We start from the raw sequence: 13819 nt of genomic DNA, 5'->3' as shown, positions 1-13819 counted from the left end.
GTGCGGGACCGCCCTCCAGCGAGTCCATGTGAGGCGGTGCCGCACGGGCGTACTGCGCGACTGCCGGTCCCACGGAATAAAAGAGCAGCACCTCCTCGGTCCCGCATCCCCGTTATACGGAGGTGGTATATTTGTGCAAATATTTTTCATGCATGTATATAAACGCAAAATATTGAAAAAATATATATTTTCAAATTTAATTCGTGGATATTACCCATTAGACTGAGGTACAAACTAAGCCTTACCTATTAGACATGTGATAATACGGTAGTGCTTTGCAGCAGAGGCCTGAAGACCGATTCTTATGATGATCGAGGTGCTACTACCAAAACCATCCGACCCGTCTTGAGACACGGACCAAGGAGTCTGACATGCCTACGAGTCGATGGGTTCTGGAACCTGGGATGCGCAAGGAAGCTGACGAGTGAGAGGCCCTCGCGGGCCGCACCGCCGGCCGACCCTAATCTTCTGTAAAGGGTTTGAGTTGGAGCACGCCTGTCGAGACCCGAACGATGGTTAACTAAGCCTGAGCGAGGCGAAGCCAAAGGAAACTCTGGTGGAGGCTCGAAGCGATACTGACGTGCAAATCATTTGTCTGACTTGGGTATAGGGCCGAAAGACTAATCGAACCATCTAGTAGGTGATTCCCTCCAAAGTTTCCCTCGGGATAGCTAGAAAGACCAATATCCAATGTCCATTGTTTCTCTCTCTCTCTCATAAAGAGAGAACAGAAACAATTTCCACCGTGACGAGCAAAGCTGCTCAAATTCCTGCATATGATGGTAGGGGTTTTCCTAGTCTAAACCAGAGAAAGATTTCTCCATGAATTAGGAGAGAAATAATGGACATTGGATATTGGTCTTTCTAGCTATCCTGAGGGAAACTTCGGAGGGAACCAGCTACTAGATGGTTCGATTGGTCTCATCCCTATACCCAAGTCAGACAAACGATTTGTACGTCAGTATCGCTTCGAGCCTCCATTAGATTTTCCTCTGACTTCGCCCCGCTCAAGCATAATTCACCATCTTTCGGGTCCCGACATGCGTACTCCAATTCGAACCCTTCACAGAAGATCAGGGCGGCCAAAGGTATGGCCCGCGAGGGCCTGCCACTTGTCAGATTCCTTGCGTATTCCAGGTTTCAAAACCCGTCGACTCGCACGCATGTCAGACTCCGTGGTCCGTGTTTCAAAACAGGTTGGATGGGGAGCCTGCAGGCCGTTGCAACGCAGTGCCCCGAGGGGCGCGGTGACCGGCTGCGCCGACGATGGCTATCGGAGGCGCGAGGCCCCCAGGCTTTGGCCGCCGGCGCAGTCAACAACAGTCCACGCCCTGAGCCAATTCGTAGACCAGCCGAAGCCGTTCTGCATACGGCCAGGGCGCATCATCGGCCCTCATCTGCTTCTCTCCCGGCGATTTCAAGCACTTTTTGACTCTCTTTTCAATGTCATTTTCATCTTTCCCTCGTGGTGCTTGTTTGCTATCAATCTCTCGCTGTATTTAGCCTTGGACGGAGTTTACCGCCCGATTTGGGCTGCATTCCCAAACAACCAATCTCGTTGACGGCGCCTCATGGGGCGATCGGGTCCATGCCGAATGGGGCTCTCACCCTCCCAGGTGCCCCTTTCCATGGGAGTTGGGCTCGGTCCTTCGCTGAGGACTCTAATCCAGACTACAATTCGGTTATTAGGGGAATCCTAGTAAATTTCTTCTCCTTCGCTTATTTATATGCTTAAACTCAGCGGGTAGTCCCGCCTGACCTGGGATCACGGTCCGAGGCGTTCTCTCTCGGTGCGTTTGGGTCCTGAGGGGCCATCGCGCTGGCCGCGCGTCAGGGTGCACTACGACCTACAGCCAGCGTGAGCTGTCACCATGCGCTGTGCCCGGCACGCTTTGCATGCAGCCCGAGCTTCGGCCGGTGGGCTTGCGGGCCATTTGGTGGCCTCGTTCCCTTCTGCTCGCCCAACTCCGGAAGATGTACGGGCAGATTTCCTAATTGCTTTGCACCAATCGGCTAGTTGGTGTACTTGGCTACCCGTCTTTTCTAGCGCGGGAATAACATGGTACCATCAAATCTGGAATTTTAGAGCTGAGCTTGATGTTTTCCTTTTATTTTGAGTAAATAACACCCATGATACAAGAACTTGATAGGTGGATATGATCTAGTGTAAGAACTTGAAAATGAGTAAATTGGTACATGAACTTGGCAATCATGTGTATTTTAGTCAAAAACACTCTGATACATACCTTTGATTAATCCTGGTATTATAAGGTTAACTGCTAGATCGTTGACTCATGGGTTCAATTTTGTGTTTTGCCATTATTGTCGCCCAAGAATATGTTGATTAGTCGAATCGCTCGAAAATTATGTTACTTTTGATAATCATATATTTTTCAGTTTCAAATCGATAAATTATTTTATTATTATAACTAAGAAATTATAAGAAATATATGCAGATCCTTGTGGAGATGGACTGAGTGGCTTCTTTTTTATTTGGCATAAAAAGTATAGTGTGGAATATTGATATTTTAACCAATATATACGCATAACCAAATTATTGCACATATATGCTAATTTTTTAAGTTCTTGCATTAGATCGCCCGCACCTACCAGTTGATGCAAGATACTCCTTTTTTAATCGTGGTTTATTTTTTAACATTTATTTTTAAGTTGCTAAATACATATATTATTAGTTGTAGGCAAAACAATGACAATCGTTTTTATTTGTCCAAGTTAGAATAATTTACTCTTCAACCTTTATCCACAAGAAGAGTGATGATATTTGGGACCATCTGGAGAATGACTTAAAATAGAAACTGAATAGAGTGGTTAGACACTTGGCTATGCCTTTTATATAAATGATAAGAAACGTGACTAAAAATGTATTGCAAAATTCCACCAACCACAAAACCAGCAGGAAAATGGCCACCTGCCTCTGTTTTCCAAGCTTGGTCTACTAAAAAGCGTGGGCACAGAATTGACGGCCGATGAAATTAACCAAAAGAACTGTACCAAAACTATCACACGGTGCCTTGTCATCCAAATCTGAACCGATCCAATCAGCTGTGACAGGGCTCTCGTACTTCCAGAATGTACTCCCTCCTATTCTTTTAACAATATACGACGCATATGTTTAACTATCCGTCTTATTAAAAAAATTAAACGATGTTATCTAGAAGTATTAAACAACTGAGGGAGTAGCATGGATCCGTGGACGGACACATGACGTGTGACGGCTCACTTTACATGTACTCCCTCCGTTCAAAAAAAAAAAGACAAATCCTGAGTTTTTTTATCAACGTTTGACTGTCCGTTTTATATGAAATTTTTTTATAATTAGTATTTTCCTTGTTGTTAGATGATAAAACATGATTAATACTTTATGCGTTGTTAGATGATAAAACATGATTAATACTTTATGCGTGACTTATCTTTTTAATTTTTTTAATATTTTTTTTAAATAAGATGAACGGTCAAACGTTGTACACGGAAACCAGGGTTTGTTTTTTTATTTTTGGGACGGAGGGAGTAGGATCGAAGCGAGGAATCAACGTCGTCATGGGAGGTTAGGCGATATGGGTACAAACAACAAGTTGACAACTTAACCATAAAATTTGGCTCAGTACAGCGCAGCCCCATGCGTGCGTAGCTTTCTCCACGCACGCATGCCTGCCCCTTCTTCGGCAGGACGGTGGAGCTGTGCCAGTTTGGGTTAATTTTGTTTGGTTTTTTGGCTTGGTCGCCATATGAAAAAAGTAGTCAATGCACAGCCCGTGCAACGGCAAGGTTTTTCAAGTTCACTTTGTGTTGTTTTCATCGACAAGGAATTAGGAATGGCTGGTTTAGGTTGCTACCAAAGCTTTGGTGAAACAGCAATAGTGTTCGATTGGGATTTGAATTGCTTATTATAATTTGGTAGGCCCTAATCAGTGGTTGGAGCCAGGAATCCTATAAATTATTTATTAGGAGAGCTGATAATGTTAGTTCTGTTTAAAAAATTGCTTACAAGCTGTACAATAATCTGTATTGAAAAAATCTCAAACCATGGGGGAGGAGGTCAAGCCTGGCCCTTGCTCACCTTTCCCTGTCTATTCCATTGGGCCTTAGCCCAGCTTTAGTAATGCTAATGCCCATGCATAATATCACATTGCCAAAATTTGGTTTTCTTTTTCTCTTTTTTTTTGCCAAAAATAGTTTTCTTTAATAGCAAACAAAACAAAGACTGAATATAATAGATTGTATTTTACCAAATTTTGGTAATTTCAGAACCTACTTAGGTTTTGGCATTATTTTTACAGGCCTATAATTAGGTTATAGGAATTCCAATCAAGAATTAGTACTCTCCGTTTAGTCTATATCAGAACGAGGGTTTTGGTATCAAGGAGCAAAGGACTAACTAACGATCTGTTGCTCTCTGTAATGGAACTACATTATGCAGTATGCACTACTATGTGAAAAGTGATTTTTGCCAAGCAAATCCACACAAATTAATAATAAAAAATTTTTATGCATGTGAAGTTTAGATCGAGTGCACATGTCTATGCATCCTTCCATCCATTGATTTCTCAGAAAATTTCGCTTATCAGACTGTTTTCCATCAAATTATACAAAATCCATGGAGTGAGTATAGTTCAACTAGTTAGATAGGATGAGTGTATGCATATTGTGAGAAGGTGAGCGCCACTGTTTATAATATGTTTTAAAAAAGTTATATAAAATCTGACACTACTAAATCTAACGAGTAAAGCGATATACACCAATACACCATCACCAACCACACTTGTTTTGCGAGTTGTGACTTTGACTCTTTGGGCTCTCACCCTTGATGCTCTTTTAATTTGATGTTTGTTACTACCTCCTACTCCTCTTAATGGCATTGTCTCCATCTCATTATCATGTCAAGGACGCTAACATCAAATCCTAAACCTTAACTATATGAGCCGCCACTAGTGAGAGGTTGACAAAGATTGTAAAAGCAAAAGAAGAGGCTCATAATGTTTTAGAATGTCTTCCTCCTCATGGCAGCAGTGACAGTACTAGCTAGGCTTTTGTACCTATAGTGGGCATAGTGTCTAAACAGCTGAGGTCAATGGTGTCGGTGTCATTTGTGCATGGGGCTCAGGCTATCGTTAGATTCTGTGAGAAGTTGTGGGAGCGAGAATTATTAATAGTGGGCAAACTGGGCATAGGTATGGCCAAGATGGTTGAAGGACTAGGTGATCGGAGGACTAAATGGTCCAGCAGATCGAAAGCTAGGAGTCCACAATTTTGGATGAGTGTCACTGAACCACCACAAGAACGGACGACGTGTCTCGAACGCACTAATTTCCACTGTTCATCACTAGTTCACTACTCCCTCCATTTATATTATAACACGTTTTGAACCTTTTTCTGGTAATTTTTTTAAAGAAAATTAACCGAGTTTATAGAGAAATTTAGTGAACATATCTATATAACACCAAACCAAATTAGTTTCATTCAATCTAATATGAGATATATATTTGTTTTATGTTGAAAATTTTCTATGATTTACAATAAATTTAGTTAAATTTAAATAAGTTTGACTATAAAAAAGTTAAAATTGTGAAGGAGTAATAATGAAAAAAGGTCTATTTTCAAAGATAGCTTTATTTTGCTGCACAGGTGGCCTATAAAAAACTGCTTATGTAGTAAATGGGAAGGCCTGTGGCCATGAGCTGTCTGAAAATCGATTTCGACGTACGTTACCTAAAACGGACATATCTAAAAATAGGGTTTGAGACACGGACACATGGTCAGCTTAAGTGACCGAGGCAGCCAATGCCAGCCGAATCAAACAAGTGAGAAAAAAGTTAAGTCAAGTGGCCTCTGCACCCAATCCACCATTCTCTATTCCCCTCTCCTTCAGCTCACCACCTGCGTTTCTATGTCTCCCTCCATTTTATTTCTTCCTATCCCTCCCCACGCACTGCCCTCCCCCTCTTCCTCTGTGCCACCCATATCATCCGATGTCTCTACGCGGCCATCTATACGACACCCGTCATGGAAGCAGCTGAGGCTGAAGTGAGCTTTGGGAGCTCTGAATCTAGGTGGTGGTGCTCCTCATGAGCGCTGAATCAGGTGACAATGGTGGACCAACAAAAACACTACATGCGATAGAACTTAACGATAAGGGTACGACTTAGCGATGGCAACGACCGTGGTAGCTAGCTACATTCATGGCTCAGGAGCAATGATAGTGAGAATAGCGGTGGCTCGAGAAGGCGATTGCCAAGAGAGGTGGCGATTGAAGTGCTTATGAACTTGTGATTGTGAATTTAGGAAGTTTGGAGATTTTTTTTTAAATGTAAATTAACTTTGAGGAGTTTATATAATTGATAACTTTTGCTTATTTTCAATCACTTTTTTTTTCATTACGCGATGGCTAGCTCTCTGTTTTTTTATCTCCCTTATATCTTTTTTACTTTTATTTTTTTACATTTTTTGCTTATACGTTAATTTGGACTCGTATTTTTTCTCAGATTAAAATATATAAACAACCATTTTTGTCCTAGTTATCGTCTATCGAGAATACAAAATAAATGGATTTAAGCTTTAAAATTTATTGGTAAGATACAGTGTAAGTTACGAAATTTATGGGAAAAAAATACATGTTAAAAAAACTTAACTGTTGTTATAATGTCACATCGTTAATCCTAGACTAAATTTCATAAAACCATAACTGGTGAAGTTTTATAAAATTTACTCTTAACACTAAGCTAATCGGGTTGCAGTTACATTGACGGGGGGCCCTCAATCAACTGCACGGCCGGCCGCATGGTCGCACGGAACAGTGACCAAAGAGGACTACTCTACCTAGCTAGCTAGCCCCTTGTTCGCAATCGCACGCACGCGCGAGGATGGTTCGTCGCGCCGGCCAGCCAGCCAGCCAGGTAGCCCAGCCCAAGCTCCGCGGCGTGCACGTCTCTGTGCCCTGGCCCGCTTGCGGTGGCGGGCCCGTTGCTCGCCGTCGCCGCCGAAAGGCGAGCCGCGATAGGGACCAACTTGGCCAAATCTACGTCGGATCGAGGTGACCCGGCGCCTGACAGTCCTCGCAACGCACGGCGCCTTCCCGGCCTCTCTCTCTCTGCCTTTCCACGCATAGGCTTCCTATTTTTCAACCTTTCATCAATATTTTTTTTCGAATCAGTCCACAAACGGAAATACTCTCTCCATTTTATATTACTAGCAATAATACCTGTGCGTTGTAATAGGTGAAGGTAATTTTAATCATACATACGGTTGCGCAAAAATGATAATCGTAATCATAATAATAATAATGAAATGAAATTGCAGTGACCTTTGGTCAAAAGATAAAAATATATAATTAATTCCATTAGCTAAAAATAACTTAATATGAAGTAAGAAAAGTTATTCTCAAATTTTAGGAATTTTTAAAAAGCTTAAATAGAGCAAACTAATTCTGTAAATTAAAATATTTTTTTGACATAGAAAAAATGCCCGTGCGTTGCAAAAATTTATAACAAATATAAAAATATTATATGATTAAGGTTTAGTTTATATGATATGAGCTCTTTAAGAAAAAAATTCACAATATTTATGTGGTTAATGCAATGACATTTTATTTGTTTTTTTTCAGAATCAGGTGTGATAAGACAAAAGCAATATTCATTTCTCTATATCAAAATGAATGAAACAAAAAAAGTTCAACTGAAGGGACCTAAAGTGAACTTAGAAATTTTTTTCCGTTTTTAAAGGAATCGGATCTAGCTTTTTTTTTTCACCACTTTTGTTTTTGTTTTTTTTTTGCCTTCTATAGGAATCGGATTTTTTTCTGTTCGGATCTATGGTTTCTTTTCGCCACTTAGGGGAAACGGACTTTTTTGTTGTTGTTTTTATTATTTTATTTATTTTTCTTTTCTTGTGCGGCTTTTCTTTTTCTTTTTATGCACCTTTCTGCCTTGGTTCTCTCCTTTCTTTTGATTTTTTTTAACAAAAACAACCTCAAGTACCTTATTGCAAGATTACGGTGACTCAAATATAAATAAAAAAAATAGAGACTCAAATACAAAAGCGCAAACCCAAAAATTAAAATCATACAAAGAAAATGGAATGCTCTCTTTCTATAGGTTCCGTTTTTGCAAACGGATCTCCGATCCGGCACACAGATTTTTTCACCAAGATGTATGGGATATCACCGTATAGATTGAAACCGAGAGGACAGGTGCCTGGGATCGACTCATATTGGCACGAAGGATTGCACGTTGCTATTTTTGCTCAGCTTTTTTTTGTTTTTAAGGGGGGAATCGGATCTACTTAGGGGAGTCGGACTCCGTTTTTAAGGGAGAATCGGATCTAGGGAGTTGGACTTTTTTTCGCTTTTTTTTGTTGTTTTGACGCGTTTTTAAGGGGGAATCGGATCCAGGAGTCGGGCTTTTTTTTATTTTTTTCGCTTTTTTTTACGGACGAAGGAAACGTTTTAAATTTTGCTCTTTTTTGTTATTTTTTTCGCTATTTTTTTTACGGAAGAAGGAAACATTTTAAATTTTTTAAGTAGTAAAGATACGTTGTTTTTGACGTTTCTTCTAGTTAATTTTTCTAATGTTTAATCAAGTTTATATAGAAATATAGCGATATTTTAAATACAAAACAAACATAATATTCAAATATATTTATGTTATATTTAATGAAACTAATTATTGTTATAGATGTTGCTAATTTTTTCCTATAAATTCACTCAAATCTAAAGAAATTTGACTACGGAAAAACTTAAGACGAATTATAATATGAAACTGAGGGAGCAACTAGAAATATATGTACACCACATCTTAAAAATGTACATATTTGTAACAATAGAAATAGCTATATTTTTATGATAGAGATACAAGAGAAAGAGTTATAATCTTATTGCAAACATAAAAAGAAATATATATATAGCATCTGCCACGGAAAAAAAAGCGGACTATCTTGAAATGTGACAAGAAATACGAGGAAACAAATACACCCACAATGCTTATCATTATGTCATGTGCTACATACAGGTTTCAGAAGACTATTGTAAAATAAATCCTTTTAACATCCAACGTGGGACGACAATAATGTCAAGCGTGAAAGTATATACAAATTTTAGAAGATTACTCTAAAATATATCTTGTTTGGCATATCCAACGTGGCATGGCAATAAACGATATAGCATGAGGAGAAGCATATGGTATGGTGCCCCTGGCCTATCTCTTCGACTTTTTTTTTTCATTACATGACTGAAGCACACGCAACACATGCTTTAAAGATGAAAACCAGCGGCACAACCCTAATCTCAATAAATTTCTATTGAAAACACACCTACATGTGTGTAATATTTGTGGACATTAGGATTTGAGTCCATATGGGTGGAGTCATGCACCCACGACTCCACCATCACACCACTAGTGTTTTCCGTATCTCTTTGACCTCCATAGTATGTTATAGACAATACTGAGACAGGAATATGGCAATTAGGCCTGGGGGCTAATATCGCATACCTATTGAAATTGCATAGAGTATAAGATGAAAGGGGAACTTATATAAATTTAAATTATTTACCCTACAACTAATAAAATTTAAAACTAATTTTGAAGTTGATTTTAAGGGGCTTTCATTGTAGTTTATTTTTCAATGTTGGTTTTTCCATCGCTATGAACACATATAAAAGTTTGAAACATAAACTATTTTTATTAGTAATAAACCATACAACTTATAATCAATATTAGGTTAACCGATGAGAGCGAATTATACAAATCCAGCCAAAGCTAGGTTTGAGAAAATCACTCAACCTTGGTTCGGGTTGGGGGAGAGGGGAGGGGTTGTCATTTATAGGTGTACATGTTTATTTGGGGTTCACATGTATTTGGGTCTTTCGTGTAATCGAACAAAATATACTCATACTACTTTCTAACATGGTAAAGTTATTCTCAAAATAAGTTCATGATTAATTAATCTTATCTTACTATTAAGTTGATATCCACTAACTCCTAAAACTCAACATGGAAGTGTGCCACATCATCACCACTAGCAATTATAATTATCTAGAGTATTTTAAATATCATGCAAATATGACATATCATTTATAATTTTGTTATAACTTTAAAACTGAAAAATATGCAAGTAATGTCAAATCATTATCTCTACATCATTTTCATATTATTTAAACATATATCTACCATTTTTTTACGTATAATTAACATGCATTTATTCAGATATCTCGTAGCAAAGCGCAGGGTATCGCGTCTAGTAGTACCGATAAACACAACCTCCCCGCATGCCTAATGTACTGGGACTAATTAATGCCGTATACAAGCGATCTAGCATAGTTTTTTTTTTGTTCAACTTGTTAGCTGCAGAGTATTTATGCAGACGTAAGCAATCCGATTGGAAATTAAGCGCCTTGGCTATGGCACGCCGCCGCAAGCAGTTGTGTGATATGGGTGCTGACAACGCGTGTCGCCGGGTGATTTGCTATCTGATCACTACTTCTCCTACTTAACTCCGGAAGCAGGTGATATATGTGACCGGAGTGCAATTAATTCAGGTGATGCTAATTTTATGCCATTATCTGTGCTATCTTCTTAACTGCCTCCTTACGTTGAAGTAGGGATATGATGGATAGTAAGATGAGAGCACTGATCTGGTGTCATCTAGCTCAAAGTCAAGTGGCAGTATATTGTTTTCTTTTTGGGTCATGGAAATATTCAAAGTCAAGTAGCCTGACACAATATAAATTGTCAAGGCTTTGTTAATTTGTACATACGCATGAATTTTACCTAAATTCCGTATGATACAGTTCATCTGATGATAACAAAATATAAAAATTCCAGTACTCCAAGCAGGTTGTAAGCTGATCTCCTGTTGTGTTGGTGGTTGAAATGCGTCAGCAGAATGCACGAATCAATCGGATCAACGACCACTAGAGAATAGCATCAGTGCCGCCCCCTATCAGTGTGTTGGATCAAACCCGGTACCGATCGGTGTCCTGTCTACCTGAGCCCGTTGCGTTCTCTCTAGGCAAAAAATGACACTGATGACCATATCAGTATCGTATTATGGGGGGACAATCAATGCTTATCTATTTAACTAACCGGCACTGATATCCCACTTATCAACGTTGATCCCTTGCTATAAGGCCATTCCCAACCTACTAATGACTAGGATGGTGTCCATAGCATTAAATAAGTTGCCACATAGAATAAAAATAATGTGGTAAGTGAATAAATGAGAAAAGAGAAGGAAACCATGTCTTGCATGAGACATGATTTCTACACAATATCCAAGGCATCATGTGAGATAAGTAGCATTAAATTTAAGTGTGGAATAGTGGTGTTTGCATTGGAAGAGTAGTGTCTGGTACTAGTTTTTTTATGATGTGGAGTTTATAGAAACTGTGTCTAGCGTCTTGAGTTAGAATGGCTTAACCAACACATAATAATTATCGGTGGTAAAGTTTTTAAAATTGTGTTGGGATTATGTGTGCCGGTTCTAGCCATAAATAGGCACTAGTGAGTACCTCAGTTGTGCTAGTGTTCTAGCTATGTACAATCGCTGATGATCCTGATCATATTAGCGTCGGTTTTGGATATAAACTTAACTTTTTTTTCATAAGAACTTGAATTGCGATAAAGTTTAAATCAAAATTGTAGCTTTTGACAAGATATACGATTTTGTAATAGACAACCTTTTCATATGAATCTCTTAGATACTCAAATTCATGATTCAAATCTCAGTTAAGAGGTTTAAAAGAAGAAAATATCCATTTGCTAACAGAATTTATGTATAGATGAATTAGTAAAGATATATGTATGTGATGGAAGGTCTCAAGTTTGAATCCCCACTATTGCAAGGATTACATTCGACTTAAAAAAAAGGTACTAGTGGTTCGGGCTATGTACACGGGAAGTATGCTATAAGTATTAAAATATATTTATTTTTTTCATCCCAAATTTTATATTTGGATCTATATTATCAGTGTCAGTTCATACCAAAAGTGACAGGCGGTCTTGATGAGATTTTTTACCCGAACTGAAGACAATGTTTTCGGCCTATTAATAGACCGTTAAAAGTGGCCAGACAACTTTGTCAAGCCTTCCATAGTTTGGTTAGCTTGGCTGATCTCGTTATAAAAGGTTTCGACGGGATACTGACATTGGGGTATCAAGTAGTCAGAAATTTTGGTTGCACACACAGTATACACTAAAAATTGTACATGTATTTCCAATAGCATTATAGACATGTATAAAGTTTTATCTTCAAATTTGTTATTATTTAATAAAATGAATAGAAATTTGACCTTTCAATACGTAAGTGGATACATATAGCCAAAAGTTACAATAATACTGAAACTCCAAGTCTCGTAACAAAATACATAAAAAATAAAAGATTAGAAGGCTAAGCTTCACTGTTCTTGTGTCAGCTAGCTCGCTTCAATCTTGATCCTTTGTTATACACAGCAATAACCAACATACAACGTTTATATAGAAAAATTGATGCCAGATTTGTCTTGTTAAAAACCGATCTTTTGCTGCCCAACGAACCCTACCACGCAAAACCATATTGTGACGATCTCAATAAGTAGCCCAAACTCAAGCAAATCCTCATCCGCATTCTATCCGTCTGGAAAACCAATCAATCAACACTTGTCGGCCCTCTCGAGCTCCCTTCCGTAGGTGGCCAACCCTAATTAAGAAGAAGGGCGACCACCTACCGCCGCCATGCCATCCCTCTACCATTGCAGCCATCTGGTCACTCCGTCGTGCCCACTCCAATCTATTGCCACTTCATCTGTTCCTGATGCAGCCGGTGGCAAAGCTATTGATGTAGTGTTAGGTCGGGTCGTGCTACGATTGTTTCCTGCCATTGTTGAATCCAACTGTGAGCGTGGGAAGGAGGGAGCAGACTGCCCAGCCACCATGCCGTCACCAAGCTCTAGTCTCTCACTCCCACTAGCATAGTAGCATAGAGATGAAAAAAAAGATAAAATTATGATAGACTTATACTTTTGAAGCTGTTAACTTTTTAATTTCTTTTGTTATGGCTAAAATATTATGAAGTTAAAGTTCCACCAAATTATCATCCTTCCATCAACTCTTTTTAACCACAGACATGCAGGGGATAATTAGAGTTACCCCGGTCCAGAACTGAGCCATTATCATACAACTTTACTTGCCAATCCCATCAGTTCTATTCATGAGGGCATTTCTCTTCTCTGATTGATCACCTCCTGGATAGGTATAGAATTTCATCCAAAAAAAAAAATTCCCCCAAAAGTTGAGGATCTCTTAGAGTAAAATAGTGAAATATCCCGGTCTAGAGAAATGAGGCATAAGTTGTAAGCCGTTTGTATTCTAACCCGAGAAGAACTATCACGGTTTTTTAGTCCTGTTCAGACCCCAATAGAGCAGCACTGACTTCATATGAATTATTTATACAAATTATATTTTGGATAGTACTGGATTTCATGAAAAAAAATATCAAGTCTACTTTCTAATGATTTTTATATCATCCCGAAATTCTTTCAGAATTGATAATAATTATAAAACTAGCCCCACATATCCTTATAATTGGTGTTGTGACACGGTTATACGTGACATCCAACTGTACTAAAGAAAAATGCCAAAAACAACTTGAACCAAACTCTTGTAGTCTTGTGACATTCATGTGACAAGTAGAGACGATCGACGGCAGGGGCCCAATCTAAAATGCAGTTTTTTAAAAAATGGAATATCTAAAAATGCAAATGGCAAATAACAACTGAGAATATGGCATAACCACATAACGTAAGGGGATAGAGTAAAGCTGAATAAGAAAATTA

This window comes from Oryza sativa, chromosome 6 (genome assembly GCF_034140825.1).
Source record: "Oryza sativa Japonica Group chromosome 6, ASM3414082v1".
NCBI lineage: Eukaryota > Viridiplantae > Streptophyta > Magnoliopsida > Poales > Poaceae > Oryza > Oryza sativa.
The sequence above is the reverse complement of the archived record's forward strand: the minus strand, read 5'-3'. Positions refer to the sequence as shown.